This window comes from Carya illinoinensis, chromosome 14 (assembly GCF_018687715.1).
Source record: "Carya illinoinensis cultivar Pawnee chromosome 14, C.illinoinensisPawnee_v1, whole genome shotgun sequence".
Classification (NCBI taxonomy): domain Eukaryota; kingdom Viridiplantae; phylum Streptophyta; class Magnoliopsida; order Fagales; family Juglandaceae; genus Carya; species Carya illinoinensis.
In genome coordinates, this window is record NC_056765.1 from 5,092,464 (window position 1) to 5,114,642 (window position 22,179).

Here is a 22,179-nt window from a genome sequence, read left to right on the forward strand (position 1 = left end):
TCTTTTGGCTTTGGAATTAACAAAAAAGGTAGTCATCGGTCAAAAGCATTTAGCTTTTAATCAGGGCAAAAAGTTACTTTATATTATTTTGAATTTGAAGGAACAGGGCTTGCAAACTCATTTGCAGTCATGCCCATCAAACCTTGGTCTTGGTTAGTCGAGCCCAATCTGGTTCCATTGATCCCCAACCTTACAACAGTTTTGGCCACCATGTTTTGTTTTGTAGAATGCCACGTATACATTTTGCTGCAAACAACTCAAACATTACTAAGAATGGTAATAAACAGGTTAATAACGGATTAATTCTTTTATTTAAAAATCAATTTGGTATAATTTGTTTAAATTTTATCTCAAAGTCAAAATTTCAATATTGTTGGATTGTATTATTGGTTTTTCTCAATATGTTTATATTTTTATTGTTGGGATTGTAATTTTGGACCTATACTCATATTTGTTATTGTTGAGTTTGTGATATTAGTTTTATTATATGTTAAAATCTGAAAAATATTGACATATTTTTTAGTAGGAGTTATTATTTTTTTTTTTTTTTGAGATATTGCGGCTACTAATAAATATGGATTTTAAATTTTATATAAAATTATATTAATCAGATCATCCAATGGGTTATGCGAGTCAGTTTAATCTATTTACATAAAATAGGTTGAAACAAGTTGAATGAGTAGTGTCGTGTCACCTGTTATTTAAATGAGTTATATTAGGATTTGAAGATTTGACCCGTTTAACTTCATAGATCGTGTTCGGATGAACTCATATAGTCAAATGTCCATGACTTAATTAACACAACATGAATATAACCAGCGAACAAGAATTGCCACCATTGTCTGTTACTTAATTGCTTTGCAAATTAGCCAAAATTAGCCATATCAGGGAATTGGGTCGAAAATGGCAGAGCTAGCCATGCATGCATGCTGCCTGCGTCATTTGACAGAACCATTAGAATCCTCAGTACAGCTATTCGACTTCAAGCATTAGTTGAAATATCAAAGCCAATACAATATATATGCACGTGCGTTGATCAAAGGAAAGGTCAACTTACTTTGGGATAATATCAGATTTTGAAATGGATGGCAACATCATAAGATTAATTGCTAGATCATGAGATGGTTTATTCTCCTAATCCTTGTTGATAGTGATCACTCTTTTCTTCTACTTTTTTTTTTTTTATTTAGCTTGCCCAAAATGATTAATTATATTAACGGGAGTAAGGATCAATATGCCCAAAACAAGCTTCTCAAGAAAATATTTTATTGTTTCAAGCCGTAGTAGTTCAGGTAAAGAAGCAAGACCAAATCATGTACTGCTAGCTAGCTAGACAAAGTTTCATATCAGAAAAGATATTTCTTGGCACTACAGCCTCAATATATTTCAAATTAACCAGCTCTCTCTCTCTCTCTCTCTAAGCAACCTTCATTCCCTACTCCAAAAATCCCATTCTGCAGCTGTTCTTGGAGCATGAACTACATTACTGGGCAATATTCCAGTACGTACCCATAGCATGGATCATAACCTTCAAGAAACCTTACCCCGGGGAAAATTATGTGCATCTATGCGAGGAGTTTGTGAAATATGCTAATGGACTTCCTTTATCTCTTAAAGTTTTAGGTTCTTCATTGTATGGTAGAGGAACAAATGAATGGGAAAGTGCCCGAGATAAACTAAAAGAAAATCCTAATATAGAAGTTTTAGACATACTTGAAATAGGTTTCCATAGCCTTGGGGTTGCAGAGAGAAGACTATTTTTAGATATTGCATGTTTCTTCAAAAGATATATAGAAAAAGATCTCATAATAGATTTATTGGAAAGTTCTCCTGAAGAACCTGGCCAACCCTATTCTTAACCAGAACTTTCCAATAAATCTATTATGAGAACTTTTTCTATATATCTTTTGAAGAAACATGCAATATCTAAAAATAGTCTTCTCTTTGCAACCCTAAGGCTATGGAAACCTATTTCAAGTATATCTAAAACTTCTATATTAGGATTTGCTTTTAGTTTATCTTGGACACTTTCCCATTCATTTGTTCCTCTACCATTCAATGAAGAACCTAAAACTTTAAGAGATAAAGGAAGTCCATTAGCATATTTCACAAACTCCTTGCATAGATCCACATAATTTTCCTTGGGGTAAGGTTTCTTGAAGGCTTTCCAATAAAAGAGCTCCAGAGCATTTGCATGTCCAAGGCCCCTAGCCATATATATATATATATATCATCAACATGTCTTTTTAACAAATTCCAATCTCTACTTGTTACAATGATTCTACTCCATGGACCAAACCAGTCATAATTCCCTGCTAATGCTTCTAGCTGTTGTTCTTTATCTACATCGTCAAGAACAAGAAGAACCTTTCTACTGAAAAGTCTATTTTTTATCATATTCATTCTCCCACGAAATCCCAAATATTTATTTTTTCTTCCTCGAGATTTTGAGAGAGAAGTTGCTTTTGTAAAGAAACTAGACCATGATATCTAGTACTCTCTTCTCTAACACAACTACTAAAGCTGATAGCTTTAAATTGATTTCTGATTCTGTTGAAAACCACTTCTGCAAGTGTTGTTTACCTATTCCACCCATCCCACAAATTCCTAAAAAGCAAACACCATCAGAACTTTTTCTAAATTCCTCATCTGATCAAGGGCGTCTATTCCAAAAAGTTCCTCTGAAATGTTTGAGTATTTACGATTCAATAATTAACTAAGTATCTTTCCAATGATTTCTTGAATGGCTGTTGACTCATCCCTGCATGCAAAGCATATATACAGATTAGTTTTTTTTATAAGACATCGATCGCTAGCCATGCACATGAGTTTTATATATATATACTCACAGTACCAGTAGTAGACCAGCCCATACATTATTGCTTGAAAATAATATTAACTATTTATAAAAATAATATATATATATATATCTAATTCCCAAATATAAAGAGAGATAAACAATGTTCAAGCAATTACTTAATTGGATAATTTCATCAAAGATATCTAAAGACATCCACAACTGATCAGATCATCATGGATGTCAAGAATTTTGAAGACTACGTACATATTTATGATTCTTAATTAATTGAATATAAAGCATGATATGTTCTTATAATTAAATTATAAAGAGACTACTTGGAAATAAGATCATAAGAAAATTCTTTTGATAATTAATAATGAATGTCAAATCTAAATTTTTTAATTGACTTTAATACCTCTGGCGCCTCAATCAAAATCAAACAAAAAAACTCCGTCCGACTCAACTTGACACGCACGAAAAGTATATAAAATATTATAACATCAATAATCCGTATGAATTAGTTTGGCCAAGTTTTCTATCCATATAAATATTTCAAATAGTATTAAAATAGTCCTTATAAATGATCATGTCCAGCCTATATATTTTTAATTCAAATTTAAAAATTTTATACACCACATTATTATTTTATTATCATTTTTATGTAAGATATGATATATTTATCATCATTAAATAATTTTTTATTAGATATTTTTATCATTTAATGATATTTAAATAATAAATATTTTACATAACATTGAAAAATAGAATAAGAGTATAAAATATAGCATTAATTAATCTATAAAATTTAGGCAGAATTTGAGGGAAGGAGATCTCAATGACGTGGGAAAGAATGAATTTACCTATCATGTAGATGCCATCCGGCAATATTGCCCAGTACTTCTTTCAAGGCAACTCTCCATGTTTGTATCTTCTTTATGTGGATATTTGGATCCTCTCAATGTTTAACAAAGGCTTCGGCAAAAGTCCCCTTCTGATTTCGTACGTGAGAGGGATCCACGTGATAGAAGACAAGAAAAACTGTTAGCCCGTTTTCTTTCATGCATTCAGCGATCTTGGTAAGCTCAATCAAAGACCACTTTGAAAAAATGTAGTTTATTAAGAAGACGATGATGGCATACTTGGATTCTTTGATTGCTTTCAAGAGTTCCAGAGAAATATATTGTCCACGCTCTAGACCCCAGGCATCAGAAAGTGAGGCCACGCAGTGCCTTATTGTTTGCTTAAACTCAACCTCATCGTGCAGGTTTATGAGACGGAATCCACACTTCTGCACTGCCAAATTTGGACAGTCACTAGCAATTGACGCCTTAATACGAGTGCATTGATTCAACCATTCTGGAAGTGATCCTCGTGGTATATAGGATACCCACATGAACATACCCAGCTGAAACAACATGAAATCTTCTTTAGTGGGGTGGTAGACATGATGGAGAGGTTCCACGCTGCCAATATCAGTTTCCAGATGGCAAATAAGTTCCTGTGAAGTTTCCAGATTTTCAATGATAGCAGCCGAGTCCTTGTCGACTGAAAAAGAAGCACATAGAGCAAGTCCCAGCCAGTTACAATCCTCGTATAAGTTTGAAGGTAACTTAAACGTTACGGACGGCTCGTTGCTGAACCTGAATGTGCGGCGAGCATTACAGGCAGAACCTGAATCCATGGGATTGCATTCTTCTATTTCAGTTGAGAATGTTTCCTTTGGCCGCATACAATCTTCTTCCCGGACCATATCTTTGTGGAAGAGATGCCAGTTGTCAAAAAATGAGACCGATGAATGGTACATGATTTCTTTTGCGCATCTTGCAGGTACTGCGCCTGGATTGCACACTTATGCACCTCCAGGCACGACCATTTGCTTGCTATTGTAGCCGTTAACCCATGACACTTTGACATCCCATTCGCATTCCAAAGCCACCACCGTGGTAGGTAGAATAGCCAATTGAATCCACGTAGGTGTGATATCCACTTGAGTTCTTTTTTAGTGGGAAAATACGCATGGGAAAAAATCCCGCCTGGGAAATTATATGGATCTAGAAGACAAATAAGATCATACTCATGAGGTACTTGTGATTCCAGATTTTTAAGAAACTCATGTGAATACTTGTCGATCTGGTACTGAGAATGAAGCACAGAGAACCAATCCCACGATATCGTTAGCGTCTTTACCTATTCCACCCATTCCACAAATCCCTACAAAGCAAACACCATCAGAATTTTTTTTAAGTAAGTTCCTCGTCTGATCAATTGGGGAGTCTATTCCAAAAAGTTTCTCTGAAACGTTTGAGCATTTACGATTCAATTGACCAAGTATCTTTCCAGTGATTTCTTGAATGGCTGTTGACTCATCCCTGCATGCAAAGCATATATACAGATTAGTTATTTTTATAAGACATCGCTAGCCATGCACATGAGTTATATATATATATATATACACATACTCACAGTACCAGTAGTAGACCGGCGCATACAATATTGCTCGAAAATACTATTAACTATTTATAAAAATAATATATATATATATCTAATTCCCAAATATAAAGAGAGATAAACAATGTTCAAGCAATTACTTAATTAGATAATTTCATCAAAGATATCTAAAGAATTTTGAAGACTACGTACATATTTATGATTCTTAAATTGAATATAAAGCGTGAATGTAAAATAAGATCACAAGAAAATTCTTTTGATAATTAATAATGAATGTAAAATCTAAATTTTTTAATATATCATAAGTTGGTAATATACAGGGAATTACAAACTAAAAAACTCTGTCGGACTCAACTTGACACGCACGAAAAGTAAATAAAATATTATAACATTAATAATCCACATGAAGTTTGGCCAAGTTCTCTATCCGTATAAATATTTCAAATAGTATTAAATATTTATTTCTCATGCTTGAGATTGCTAAGAACTAATTCAAAATTAAAAAATTCTATACACCACAAGATCATCCCAATCTCATCTTTGTATAAGATGTGTACATTTATTATCAATATTAAATAATTTTTTATTAGATAATTTTTATCATCTAACAATAATAAATATGTCACGGAAAGAAAATAAAATTAAAGTAAGGAATATATCATTAATATCAATTTAAAATTTAGGCAGAATTTGAGGGAAGGAGCTAGATCTCAGTGACGTGGGAAAGAATGAATTTACCTATCATGTAGATGCCATCCGGCAATATTGCCCACTTCTTTCAAGGCAACTCTCCATGTTTGTATCTTCTTGTGAATATCTGGATCCTCTCCATGTTTAACAAAGGCTTCAGCAAAAGTCCCCTTCTGATTTCGTACGTGAGAGGGATCAACGTGATAGAAGACAGGAAAAACCGTCAGCCCGTTTCTTTCATGCATTCAGCGATCTTGGCAAGCTCAATCAAACACCACTTTGAAAAAATGTAGTTTATTGAGAAGACAATGATGGCATACTTGGATTCTTTGATTGCTTTCAAGAGTTCCAGAGAAATATATTGTCCACGCTCTAGTTTTTCATCATCCCTAAAGGTGTAAATGCCTTTCTGTTCCAAAGCAGTATATAAATGTGCTGTAAAACTCTTACGGGTGTCCTCACCATGGAAACAAAGGAAAACATCATATTTCCATCGAGTTGGCGAAGAAGAAGAAGATGATGACGGCAGTGCTGTCTGATCAGTGGTCATGAAAGCCATTAATGGAAGCTCACGTAGAGTTCCTGGAGAATGTTTGCAGGCCAGTTCTTCTAGGTGCAATCGCTATATTGTAATCGCTGAGCAGTCGGCTGACGTCAAGTGGTGCCACGGCAGCCGAATAAAAATATGTAAAGACAAAACGAGAACGAAAAGAAGAAGAACAAGTAGCTCAGTCCCTACTTTGACAGTTCGCAACATCAGAAGGCAGCAAAGTTAGGTTCTTCCCCATCTCGGCAGACCATCTATGCAAACTGAGATTTTCTCTTCCTCTCTCTCTCGGTTAGCAAACCCTCGCCAGGCATTTTCACTGAACCCAGATTTCGACGGTTGCAGATATCCTTTAAATTCGCAAATGAACTGTGAAGACATTCATTGTTTGTTTCTTGGTTGAGTTTTGCGGGGAGAGATGGATAGGGACGATTCTCTGACCGTCTTGACAGAACATAAAATATCTTGGGTTGTATTTGAAATTTGGGATCTGTCCCTGTAACACCCGTGAACTGTGACCCGGTCTATTTATTTATTTTCTTCTCTTTCTGGGATTCTTTTCTTATGCTGGAACCCACAGATATAATTTTTCTCCATCGGATTCCGATTCACGTGTTCTTGTCATCCCTCACCTAACCTTATCTCCTCGCCCTTCGCAGTTCGCACTCCTTATGGCTAGCTTACTCTATTTATCATTTACTCCAAATATATATTTGCTCTCTCTATTTCTGGCTAGCTTACCCTTTGATTGCGTTAATTACTGACAAAAAGTCCTCTCCCATTATTTTACAAGCTCATTCAAAATGCAAAATTTCTACGCTTCAACTTTCCCTTATTGGCTCCATTACCCATAACCCAATCCCCCTTCTGAGAAGGCTTGCTGACTTCCACTGCAGAGGTCGAAACTTTGTTACTGTCCTTCGAGAGTGAGAACGAAGAACACGCTTGATGAAAAAGAAAACAAATTAATACCTAGTAAAATAAGTAAAAATAAAAGGTATAGGAATTGAATTGATAGGGGGAAAGCCACGCTACACCGACACCCTAAAAAAACATTTCTTTCTCTCCCTTCTGTTACTCATCTTGGTTTGACCACCTAACATGATCAGAGAAGACAGATAGAAAAAGGGGTTGATGAAAAAGATGAGCATTATTCTTCTGAATCGTTTGGGCCCAGGTGCTACTTTTCTTTTAGTTTGGAAAAAAATGGTTGGATAGTCACAGTCAACTGATGAAAAGCATCGATCTTTGTTTTTTCTCCCTAGAAAAATAATTATCAGAACTGTTTTTTCTTCTTATAAGGAATTATTGGCACTAATTGTAATATTTTTAAAATAAAGATAATTCTAGAATTATAAAATTGCTATGCGAGGGGAAAATAAAAATTTAAACCTTTAAAGCTATAATTTATGAAATATTTATCTAAATTTACAATGTAATTTTTATATTATATTTAGTTTTTATATTGTAATTCCTGTTAAGAGAGAATTCTAGTGTACGTAAGGGTTGAGAAAGCTGAAATGAAACGACTGTAATGTAAGATAGGGTCAGATAAAGATAAAGTAGACTTGAGGAGTACGCAATAATAACAGCTTTACAAAACGTAATTAAACCTTATGCTGACCATAAACTTCTTTCAGCAACTTTCCTTTTTCAGCAACTTTCCTTTTATGCACGGTGGTGGGCCACTTCTCGCGTCACAGCTACTTCTTTACAAAAAAGCGTAACTGCGTTGGTCAGAGACTCAGAAGGAACGCGGCCACAAACTTCTGCACAAAGTACTTCCTTTTTACCCATCCATGGACCATGGTGGAAAATTAATCACGACATTTTGAATTTAGGATAAATATTGTTGCTCTTTTTACTTTTTAAATTTTTTGTAATTATATATATTTTTATAATTTTATTATTTATCATTTCTACACAGTACTATACATTATATTATATTTTAATTTTATTCTTTTTAAATTAATTATTTTCTTCTATTTATTATCTATACATTATATATTTGATAAGAGGAAAAAAATTATATATGATGTAAAAATAATGAGTATAACTTTTTATGTTTCTAATTAAAGAAGAGTTATGTTACATATAATCGTGAAATGTACAAACACCATATAATCATTTTGAAAAAAAATATGGTCCACAATTAAAAAATTTATTTTTTGTCTTCATGTAAGTCTAATATTAATTTATTTTTTTAAAAAAGATTACATGACGTTTACACAATTTAAAACTACAAATATCATTTCTTTAATGAATAATCACTCAAATGCATGCACTCCATCAACTTGTACGTGCGACATGTATATTGATATAAAATGATAAGATTAGAATTAAATTATTTTCTTATCACTTTTCAATACTACCGCAAAATATATACCATGACATGTACGTGAAGTAAAATAAATTTTTTACTTTAAATTTTTAATTGAACAAAAACTAAAATTAACATTTTAAGTTTACATAAAAATCTTGTAATAGTAAAGTTTAAAAATCAATTAATATGATTTTTTCTTTTTTCTTTTTTAGACAGAAGTATGATTTTTTCTTGTATATTATAGTTTCTTTTACTTTACTTTCATTTCAAAAAAACTTAATGTATATCAAATTAAGTCAAGTTAGTTTATAAAACTATGTGATTTCTTTTATAAATTTAACGGTACTCAAAAAAAAAAAAAAAATCATCATATCTTATTGGAAAATGTCCAAATAGATAGTAATGATTGTTTAGACACAAAACTATATTGATTATGAAATTAAATGACGATATATATTTTGTTTGGGAGTTTAGGACGGATATTGATAAATATGTTATTTATATAATATATATGAGAGGAAGATGATAAATAGAAATATTATTTTCTATAAATATATAGTTTGAGAATGTGATTTTGGTTTTTATTATTACTTGATTTTGTTTTATTATTATTATTATCACTAGGACTTATTGACTATATTTTGTTCGAAATGATGTGGCAATTTTAGACCAAGCGGTTGATTTTCATTGGGAATTAGGTTGCTTTTTAAATTATACTTTGAATTATTAATTATTAATTCTATACGCAATCTAGTTTGGATATTACTATTTATTATTTTATTATTATTTTTTATTATTTTATAATACTATTTACTATTATTTAATATTTTTTCATTACTATTCATAAAATATCTTATTTCACTTCACTATCCAAACATAAGATTCTCTTATTGCGGAACCCCTTTATCTTTGCATTGCAGGTTGGTAGGGGCCATTCACAGGGGTACAAAATAAGTCCATATCAGCATGCATTAATATCTATGTAAAAAATGAAAGATCAGAATAAAAGGTTGTCATCTGAATAATGGAAAGTACTTCAGATATTGGTTCTCTTGGTGTGGAAAGTTGGATATTCAGTCATTTGTTAAGAAAAGAGATCCTAAATCATCACCTAATAAATTTAAATATAAAAAGTTCAATTTGTCTTCTTCTTTTTTTTCTTTTTTCTTTTTCTTTTTCCTGATTGTGATCTCATTCAGCCAAATATTATAAGTTTGAGGGAAAGTATATATCAATTTTAGTAACATGTTGGTAACAAAATGAAGAGAAACTACTTAATTGGCAACTTCAGCGTGGCATCATGGAAACATAACGTAAAGAAAAATAAAGAATTCAGTAAAAGAAAATAATTCTTTATAAGTTTTAATGTACAGTTTTGAAATAGTCTATATAGATAAATTAATTATAAAGATAAACTATATTATAAAATAACCACAATATAAGAAGAAACTCAATAATACTTTTCAATACAAGTTACCAATAATTTTAATAGATTCAATTCGATTAACTATCAAGTTACAACTACTAATCCAGCATATTTTTAATGATCTATATAGCATTTTAATTTTTGATAATCCATATAAATTATGAAATAAACGTGAATATAATTTGAAAAAATAAAAAGTAAACCATCTGTTCTGTATGTCTAATGGAAATGGTACTTACTACGTAGTAGGTAGGAGGGAGAGAGAGAGAGAGAGCTCACCATTGGTGTTCAACTTTACAGAAAAATTAAAAATAAAAAAGTCCCTCATTTTGTGTTCAATTTTACGGAAAAATTATTGTCAGCAAGTTTATTTACAAAATCGCCATGTATTGATATCCTGCAACTGGATTTTACATACCGGCAAAAATTCACATAGCATATGAAATATCAGAAACTAACCGGTATTTTAATTCAGTACGAAATGAAAATTTTCTATGTATTGATTATTATTTCGATATGATAAATTCTGACTATTTTGATTGATATGGTACGATTTTTAAAACTTTACAAAAAACTCGGCTACAAACTTCTCCAACAACTTTATAATTTTTACACATGGCAATGGGACTCTTCTCGAGGTCAATCATTTTTTAATCAATATATTTGATGTTGTAAAGGAAATTAAAACAAGATAAATATTATTATTTATTTTAATTATTATCTTTTCTAATCAAATATTCTTAATAAAAAATGATTCCTTTATAACTCTTTTACATCTATTTTAGAACTCCATATAAGATTGAGGATAGTTTCAAAACTTTGTAAAATTAAACAACTTAAATATTTTACTATTATTTACAAATTTGTAATATCGTCGTGAAATCAAACAACTCCTGATTTATTTATTTGGTTAGATTGTAGCTAAACTTGTTAGATATTTTTTCTAAGTGTGTAAAGTTGGAAATTGAGTCATTTGTTAAGAAAATAGATCACATCTTAAATCATGACCTAATAAATTTGACTACATATAAATAGTACTTCAATTTGTCTTTTTTTATTTATTTATAATTTGATGGTGATCTCAGTTTTTTTATAGTAAAATATTGTTCATCCATTCAAACAATGTTTTTTGTTTTTTGGTTTTTTATAAAACAAAAATAAATGATAGAAAACATAAATTACATGATAGGAAAATAAGAACGACAACTTGAAAAGTTATAAATTCACATTTTTAACTTTAGAAAAAATAAAAAATTAAACAAAAAAATTATAATGATGTGTGAGGGACATGTACTACTCTAAAAGTACGATGGACCATCAGATCTAAAGAAATTGATGCCCCAAAAAACCATGCATAACAGCAGTTGATGGTGATCTCATTGATTCAAATACAAGGAATTCGGTGAAAGAAAATGGTGAGCAATTTCCTCAATTAGGATAGTGATAGACTTACTACTCTATTATTATCCATATGCTAATCATGTGTATATCAAGTTTTTTTATTTTTTATTTATTTTTTTAAGTATTTTTTTAACATCCTTAATCATTAAAAAAAATTAAAAAAATATATAACTTTACTAATACCTACTTTTTTTTAATTATTAAATAAAATAAAAATTTATAAAAAAATCAAATAAAAAAAAGTAATATATAAGTAATAATATAATAGTAATGCTATCATTTTCTATCCTCATTTAATATTCTAGAAATTTGTTATGATAATGAGTGCGGCTACTTTATCTTCGGTGTGGAAAATCACAAGTGTCGAGTAGGTTGCTACACTGACACCCTAATAAAACATTTCTCGGTCTTCCCTCTGCTACCCATCTTGGTTTCTCCGCCGAACACGATTGGAGAAGACAAATAGAAAAGGGAAATGTTACACATCATCCCACACCACACATTTTATATATTAAAATATTATTTTTTTATTTTTTATTTTATTTTATTCTTATTAAACTAATTAAATTATTCTATTTATCATCCACACACTATATATTTATTATAAAAAAATGAAAATAAAATTAAAATAAGTGTGATGTGTGAAGTGTAAAAATGACAAGAAGATTTTTTCAATAGAAAAAGGAATTGATGAAAAAGATGTGCATTATTCTTCTGATTCGTTTGGGCCCAGGTGCTACTTTTCTTTTAGTTTGGAAAAAAAATGGTTGGATGGTCACAGTCAACTGATGAAAAGCATCGATCTTTGTTTTTTCTCTCTAGAAAAATAATTATCAGAGCTATTTTTGTTTCTAATAAGGAATTATTGGCACTAATTGTAATATTTTTAAAATAAAGATAATTCTCGAATTATAAAATTGCTATGCAAGGGGGAAAAAAATTAAAAATAAAAACCCAAACCTTTAAAGCTATAATTTATGAAGTGTTTATCTAAATTTACAATCTAATTTTTATATTATATTTAATTATTATATTATAATTCCTGTTAAGACAGAGATATAGTGTACGTACCAGTTGAGAAAGCTGAAATGAAATGACAATATAGTTAGTAGTAACATTATGTTATACGATCCGTTTATTCAACACGAACACGACACGATAATAACGAATTAGAGTTTAGTTTTAACGGATTCAGGTCAAAATGAGTTAATCAATTAAGATATGATTGCTTAATAGATTGATAACGGGTCAACCCATTTGACCCGTCATGACACGTTAAGAAAGTTAAAGTTACAATTATACCTTTATACCTAAAAGTAAAACTGTTAGAATTTCAATTTCAATATTTTTATTATTTAGATTGTAATTTTAGATTTGTAGTTAGTTTTATAATTTTTATAAATATTATTATTTTAATATATATATAAAATTATATTAAATTTAATCAGGTCAAATGAATTAATTTCGAGTCTATTTAATCAATTTATATAAATAGTTTAAAACAGATCGTATTATTTCGTGTTAATATATTTTGTAATATTTATTAATAAGTCAATACGTATTGACATGATATGATTTGTTATATTAATAAATCATATTAAAATTTAAAATTTTAATATAATAAATTTAATAGATCAAATTAAAATTGATGTATATAATATAATATATATATTTTAACCTGATACGAATCAAAGACGATTTGATACCCTAATTACCGTGTAAGATAGGGATAGAAAAAGATAAAGTAGATTTGACGAGTGCGACATTACAAAAAGTAAAGACCACAAACTTCTTTCAGCAACTTTCCTTTTATCCACGGTGGTGGGCCACTTCTCACGTGACAGCTACTTCTTTACAGAAAAGCGTGAGTGCGTTGGTCAGAGACTCAGAAGGAACGCGGCCACTTCTTGTAAATTAATCACGACATTTTGAATTTAGGATAAATATTGTTGCTCTTTTTACTTTTTAAAATTTTTTAATTATATATATTTTTATAATTTTATTATTTATCGTCTCTATACAGTATCTCATATTATATTTTATTTTTAATTTTATTCTTCTTAGATTAATTAATTTCTTCTTCTTATTATTTATACATTACCCATTTGATAAGAGGAAAAAAATTATATATGATGTAAAAATAATAAGTATTACTTTTTATGTTACTAATTAAATAAAGAGTAATATTACATATAATTATAGAATATACAAATATTATATATCCATTTTGAAAAAAGTAAGACTTATAATTAAAAAATTAGTTTTTTTTTTTTTTATATAGATCTAATATTAATCTATTTTTAAAAAAAAACCTATATGACGTTTGTATAATTCAACACTCTAAACATCATTTCTTTAATAAATAATCACTCAAATGCATGCACTCCATCAAAGTGTACGTACGACATGATGTATATTGATATAAAATGACAAGATCCGAATTAAATTATTTCCTCATCACTTTTCAATTCTACTGCAAGTACATACAGTAAAATAAATTTTTTACTATATTATTTTTATATGTTGTAAAGGAAATTAAAACAAAAGAAATATTATTATTTATTTTAATTATTATATTTTCTAATCAAATATTGTTAATAAAAAATTATTCCTTTATAACTCTTTTACATCTATTTTAGAACTCTATATAAAATTGAGGATAGTTTCAAAACTTAGTAAAATTAAACAACTTAAATATTTTACTATTATTTATAAATTTATAATCTCGTCGTGAAATCAAACAACTCTTGCTTTAGTTATTTGGTTAGGGTGTAGCTAAACTTGTTAGATATTTTTCCTAAGTGTGTAAAGTTAGAAATTGAGTCATTTGTTAAAAAAATAAATCACATCCTAAATCATGACCTAATAAATTTGACTACATATAAATAGTACTTCAATTTGTCTTTTTTTTTTTTTTTTCCAATTTGATGGTGATCTCAGTTTTTTGATAGTAAAATATTGTTCATCCATTCAAACAATGTTTTTTGTTTTTGTTTTTTTTACAAAACAGAAATAAATGACAGAAAACATAAATTACATGATGGGAAAATAACGAATGACAACTTGAAAAATTATAGATTCGCATTTTTAACTTTGGAGAAAATAAAAAACCAAATTAAAAAATTATAATGACGTGTGGGAGACAAGTGCTACTCTAAAAATATGACGGGCCATCAGATCTAAAGAAATTAGTGCCCCAAAAAACTGTGCATGACGGCAGTTGATGGTGATCTCATTAGTTCAAATACAAAGAATTAGGTAAAAGAAAATAGTGAGCACCTCCCTCAATTAATATACTAGTATTGTAAATCAATAAAAATAAAGAGAGAGTTTCAAACATAGAGAAAGAATGAGAAAGAACTCAAAGAGGTTGAGAGAGAATGAGAGATGTCCTCTTATTGATCTGTATATCAAACTTATATATTTCTTAAAGAATTTAACGATATATATAGGCGTACAAAGGGGACTATGCTAGCTCACTATGCTAGCACTATGCACTATGCATTTGACGACTAGATAAATATGGTCATACAATTCAAGATAATTTATAACACTTCCCCTTTGGATGACCATATTTAAAGAATATGCCTCGTTAAAACCTTACCAAGGAAAAACCCTGTAGGAAAAAACCAATGGCGAAGGAAAAAGAGTACAGTATTCATATGTATCGCCGAGTGCTTTAGGATTGCCTCATTAAAACCTTGCAAAGGAAAATCCAGTGGGATAAAACCTTAGCGAAGGAAAAAGAGTACAATCAACACAAGTCTTCAAGACATTACTTCCCCTGAAAAGTGCATGATAACAGGTCTTCAAACCTCCACATTCCAATGTTCTGCATAATCTTCTTAAATGTTGCAGTTGGTAATGCTTTAGTGAATAAATCTGCCAGATTTTTACTTGACCGTACCTTCTTGATATCAATTTCAACTTTCTTCTCATGAATTGCAATGATCTTCTTGTGTGTGTCTGAAAGATAACTCGCATTTGTACATCCAACTAACTGTGGACTTGATCCATGTTGATAAAATAATCACAATTGGATCTTTCTGCTGATCACTACTCTTCTGGAGTTGTACTCTTCTGGAGTTCTTGTAAATAACACAGTTAGTGGAGAATTCATCAACATTAAACCGCTAACCTCATTTTTAATAAAAACGGTGGACAGCCTTTTAAGATCAGACAGGCACCGCAGATTTTCAACTCCTCTGTAGGTGTCAGGCGTGCTGTCAGGTGTTGCAGCTGTCAGGCGTGCTGTTAGGTGCTGCAGCTGTCAGGCGCCTCAGTTGTCAGGCGCCGCAGAGCTATGAAGCTATATTTCGTCTCTTTTCTCTTGCTTCACGAGAGATGTTGTATCATAATTTTCTCTATAAAAGAGATATTCAGCTCATCTTCATTCGCATCTTATCTTCTTCACTTTTCTGTAATCATACTTCATTTTTACTCTGCAATCTCTTTCTGCATTTTTACTCTGCAATGGCTCAGCGATCTTCTCATGGCCAATATATGAGGTACTCTGCACCTCGTTCATCAGCTGTTCCTGCTTCTACCACAGGTGCTATCATGCAATATAATGATCTGACTCGTAGGGCAGATAATGAAGCTATCTATGAGCTTGTGAGTCTCGGTACCCGATACTCATCATCCATTGTCGCATTTTCTCAGCGACTGCAATCCAGAACTTGTGGAGTTGACGATCTCCACGAGAATATTGCTATACTTCAGCGACTTCTTCTGGAGTCCAACATGAAGATAGAATCAATAAAGCAAGAGAATAGGAATTTAAAATCCTTGCTTAAGTCTTCTTTTCGATTGCCCACCGCTTTAGATAGGGATGCCATGCAGATTCTTGAAGAACAAGAGCATTTGAAGAATGAGGCAAAGTGCCTTAAATTTCTGTAATTCTTGTTTCAAGATAATAAAATAATATTTCACAAATATTCATATTTGTGTTTCTATCTTTTGGTAAATGTTCTGTGTGCTTTATTTCTTCTTTAATAATGCACATTTCATATCAAACCCATAATATGAATCTAAAATACTAATTGTATTAAAAGATGGTATTTCATGCCTAATAACATCATCCATCTTCCCCTTGAAGCCGCAAGGGTTTCAGATTTATATTTCAAATATGTGCTGTTTTTATGAGCTCTTCTGGAGCCTCAATGACATTTAAATCATATATATAAACTGCAATAATAGCTTGTTTTCATTTGCGTTTGGATTGCTTTAGATTATATAAGGATCTTTGAAACTTGATAGAATACATATTTACAGATGTATTCATATTAGAAGTTTCAGACATTTTCTATCCTTCAGGGATTTTCATATATATATCATGATCCAATGATCCATATAAATATGCAGTTAATCATGCATATCCAAACTCTCGGTAACTTTCAAGCTAAAAATCTCAATATCAACCACTTTAAAATCATATCAATATTGTTTCTTCGAGAAACTAACTTGTGATTTCTATATCACATTTTCATATTAAAAGCTTCAGACTTTTTATATCATGTATATAAATATCCACTGATATTTAACAAAAATCACTTCTTTAGGTATTTGGACTTCAAGTCAATATTTATCACATTTTACTTAGTGATATCAATTCTGCAGGAATTGAGAAACTGACTCGTGATTTATATATCACATTTTTATTTCATTTCTATAAATACCCACTGACATTCAACAAACATCACCTCTTTAGGTGTTTGGACTATAAGTCCCGATGCATCATATTTTACTAGTGAATCAATTCTGCAGAAATTGTTTCTTTCAAATTTGGCCAATATTTTACGTCGTATTCTTCGACGATTCTTGATTCACTTTCATCATTACTTCTGGTAATGTCAATTGCCATCTCATATGGAAATACGTTGTTGACAACGATTTTATTTCTATTCATAATTTCTCCATTATTCATGAAATGTAACGAGATCTCGTTATTTTCAGGTACCTGTCCCTCTTCAAGGGAAGACATTTTCATGATAAACCTCTTCAGGAGGCACTCTTCAGGAGATTTGTACTCTTCAAGAGTTTATATATGAGAATTTTATACAGAAAATCTGGATGGACTTTATTGCTTGTTTCGTGGGTATGGCCTCTTCAGGAGCACCAATTATTTGTGTCTTTCTCTTTTTGAGATGCTCTATCTTTTGTATCAATAAGTCTCACATGCCTTTAGACATGTCTTATATTCATTAGACTGCTGAATTTCTTAATTGTCCTTCAGGGACTTCAATCCTCGCTGGGATTTTAGCAGCTCGAATATGAGACATTTTTATCTTATTGCATCCATAATTTAATTATCATATGAACTTCTGGTTCACATATGATAATCAAGATAACGTCGAATTATTTCATCTTATTTGCTTCTGACAAATTTTTCTTTCCACTTCTGGTGGTAAGACTTTATAGTAAAAGAATCTTATGGTTCTTTTATGGACGTCCATATGAAAATCATTCGACTTATCGTAATTGATTTTGGATGATCAAGATAACCATTAAAAGATACAAATATTTTGAATCATATCACCTTTTGATGCATCATAATATTTGATTCAATAATTTGTATAATATCATCTCAAAGAGAAAATTTACAGCTTTTTCCAATACGAGCTTCTGGCCCGGAAAAGATATTCATTATCATGTCCAATCTCTTACTTTCTTTGAATAAAACGCATCATTCTTTTCACTTCAGGGAATAAAATGATATAAATCCATTATTATTCACTTCAGGGAATAATATAGATCTAGTAAGACGTGACTAATGATTCTTATCAAAAACTCATTATTTTGCTCAGTCACTGAAAGACCTGATACAAATTTAGAATATATTGTGAACGTTTGTATTTCATATTGCTACTTCAGGAGCATACTCGATATTGCTACTTCAGGAGCACATTCGAGGCGTTCATTCAAATATATATATTTTTTTTCACAATTTCAATTATGCAACTTTAGCTGCATAAATCATAATGAGCTTTTGGTACATGATCCTTCAGGGATGCTCTATTTTCATTCTAAAATAAATTATATCATCAGTAATTCATAACAAGTACAAAAAAAATAAATAAAACTTGTATCTAAACTATGTGAATAAAATTATTCACAGATATAATTGATATGTAAATTATGAAAATTTTAATTCACCAATATTTACTTTAAAGATTTCAAATGATATATTGAAAAACTTACTTGGAGTAAAAATGCCCACTGAATCCTGTTCGAACTCTGTCATATAGGTTTACTTTGAATTCCACCGAAATTGGCTTGATGGTATTTGGACCCCACTCCACATGAGTTACCAGGCTGCCTGTCCTTTGCTAGCAACTTGCAAAACTGAGTAGGAAAACTTTATAGCAACACTCACCTCACAACACTAAGTTGCTTGCGTAGGTATCCACTGCACTAAATAAATCAAACTTTTCTTTTTATATCTATAGTTTTTCAAGATATAATAATATAAAATAAAAAAATATAATAATATAAGAAAAAAGGAGTTATAATGGACGTCTTCTTCCACCCATCCATGTTTAACTTTTATCATTTTTTATTTTATTTTCATCAACAAACGCCCATTTTTCTGACTTTTTTTTTTCTTTTTTTTTTTTTTCAAACTTCCACGTTTCCTTTAGTGACTTTGTCGCACAAAGCCAAAATGATAAAGATTCACTCTTGTAAATTGTATGTGAGATTTATTGTCAGTGAAGTCGGCCACGTTCATGGACTCCAGCACCCTTATTCAAATGCTGCCGACAAGCCCCACGCCTTTTGAATTTTCTTCTCCTGTAGGAAAAACTCCATTGCTGAGCGTGATGTTTGGTTTGAATCTGTGCAAGAAATAATAACTCCAGGAAACCCCTGTCACCGTGCACATCTGGCAAACGAAGCCTTCAAGGTTGGAAATCTTGCCCTAGGCAATAGCCATCTGCTTCATGCCATCAATGGCAGGCCCCGCAGCAGCAATCAAGAAAGTGACCCGGATCATAGTGCAAAAAGGCTCTTCTCTAACCGGTAAGCCTCTTCAAGAGACCAAATGATAAGAAATCTCGAACGAGCGGTGCTTCCTGTCTCCGACCTCAATCCCTTTCTCGCTCCGTCACGCGCAACCAACGCATACACAAACAGATTCTCTTCTTGTTCAGCTTGCTATGTAACAATGGTAAGAGATTCATCTCAGTCCCAATCGTCATCTTCCTCGACCTCCAGGCCCGAACTCATGGCTTCGCGCGGTTCTGCTGCTGCGACGGCTGGCATGCGCCGTCGTCGGGTCGGCGCAGCTTCTGCTACAGCCAGCTCTGGGGGGATCGGCGGCGGTTCTGGCCCCGGTGGCAACATGCTTGGGTTCTACACCGATGAAGCCCCAGGCTTAGACCTCCTCCCTGAAGCTCCAGCCTTCTCGGGCACCCAAATATAGAAACTTTCGTGCAATATCGTTATAGAAGATTCTTTTCGGAGGTAGGAACTCCCAAATCCCAGGAGCTCAAAACGTTTTTATTTTGCTTTTGCTTTGGGATTCTTTAGCTTGAAGTTTTTGCTTTGCTTTTTAGCTCAGCATCTTCGGAAATTGGGGAAGATTTTGTGGGGTTTGTCTTTGTAGGAGAAGGGAGAAGACGTGTTAGGTTGTAGCAAGACCCTAGCTCTGGTGATGATATCGAATTGACCAAGACCACCGAGAGCCCCAAAGAAAAACTGGGTTGATGCTGAGAGATGGCCTCTCTTCCAGGTTCGGATTCATGGCTGTGGCTCCATGAAATCTGCAGCTCAGCAGCAAGGTGAAGAAGAAAGAAGAACAGAGAGATGGAGATAGAAAATCAAGAACCATGCGGCAGTAGAATTTTTTTTTTTTCTTCAGCATCGTGCTGATAACGTATTGTAAATCAATAAAAATAAAGAGAGTTTCAAACATAGAGAAAGAATGAGAGAGAACTCAAAGAGGTTGAGAGAGAATGAGAAATGTTCTCTTATTGATCTGTATATCAAATTTATATATTTGTTAAAGAATTTAACGATATATATAGGCGTACAAAGGGGACTATGCTAGCTCACTATGCTAGCACTATGCACTATGCATTTGACGACTAGATAAATATGGTCATACAATTCAAAATAGTTTATAACAACTAGGAATTTGTTATAATAATGAGTGCAGCTACTCTGTCTTTGGCATGGAAAATTCTTTAGGCAACCTCCTAACTTTACCCAGGTGCGCCCCTTCTCTAATCATTCTTTTTTTTTTAATTTTTTCTTTAAAGAAAAATCTATTAGATGGCGTAAATGACATTATATTAATCAAATCAAGTAAAATATTATTATTTATTCTTATTTTTGTCTTTTCTAATTGTATTTGTTGCTAATTAAATTAATAATCACTTATTAAATTAATAATAATAGCAATAATCAATAACCCTACCACACTTATTAAATTAATAATCCCTTATTTTTTTATCTTATATAAATAAGTTTAAAAAAATTATAATAATTACATAATAATTAAATAAAAAAATTAAAAAATTAAAAATATTTATATTTATAACATTTAAATATGAAGATGAAATATGGACTTCCACTATCTAAATTCGGGATTAGACTTTAATTACATGAGCTTAAAATATTGAAACGTACTACGACCACAGAAGATTCTCACCACAAAATCCTCACCTAACAGTAACATTTGTTTTATTTTATTTTTTACTTTTTTTAGAATATTTTTTAAAACTATTTAAATATTTTTTAAAAATAAAATAAAATTATAAATTCATTTAAAAACAGTTTCTTAATCATGAAGTAAAAAAAAATTATTAAAAAGAATAAAATGCAATTCGGTAAGAAATTTTGGTAAGAAATTTACGTGGAAATAGTATTTCCCTAAAATATTTTGTATACGGAATATGCAAAAAGCCTGGCATGACAGCTTGGTTACAAAAGTAACCTATGCGTAGTCAAAGAATGGCGGCCACGAACTTCTTCAGCAACTTCCTTTTTATTTAAATAAAGAAAAAAGAAAACTTCCTTTTTACGGGTTGCCACTTCTCATGGTCGTAAGTCAATCCATCATTATTCATCATGATTATCGTTATTATTTATCTATTTAATGGCGCAAAAAGACATTAATCTAAGAAAAATATTATTTTTAACATATATACTACATTAACATATATAACATGACATAAGGAAATTTAAATTAAAAATTCAAATTATTCCTCGATTAAAATTAAATTATTTTTGTATTATTTTTTGTTACTATGCAAAATACCATGTAAAACAAACTTTTTGTTAGAACAAAAAGCTTTAAAAAAAAATTAGTTCACATATAGATCTCATTATAGTAAAGTTTACAAATTAACAAGATTTTTTTTTTTTGTATTAATTCATTTTATTTTAATTAAATTATAACGTATTATTTCAAATTAGATTAATTTATATATAAAAGATAGAAAACTAATCCAAGTCAATGGTCAACATTACAGAAAGAATACGAATTTGTGGAAGAAAGATATGAGAAAATACTTTAGCAACTTTCTAATATATATAGGAAA

The 22,179-nt window shown here is 30.9% G+C and overlaps 1 long non-coding RNA gene across 1 annotated transcript; it reads right to left on the minus strand.

Moving 5' to 3' along the window:
* Positions 1-1,246: 1,246 nt before the first annotated feature.
* On the minus strand, positions 1,247-7,302 carry LOC122293178. The gene is made up of 3 exons (XR_006237191.1): positions 5,987-7,302; positions 3,661-5,169; positions 1,247-2,761 (listed from the first exon to the last, which is right to left on the minus strand). It is a non-coding gene; the product is annotated as an uncharacterized LOC122293178 (long non-coding RNA).
* Positions 7,303-22,179: the final 14,877 nt, after the last annotated feature.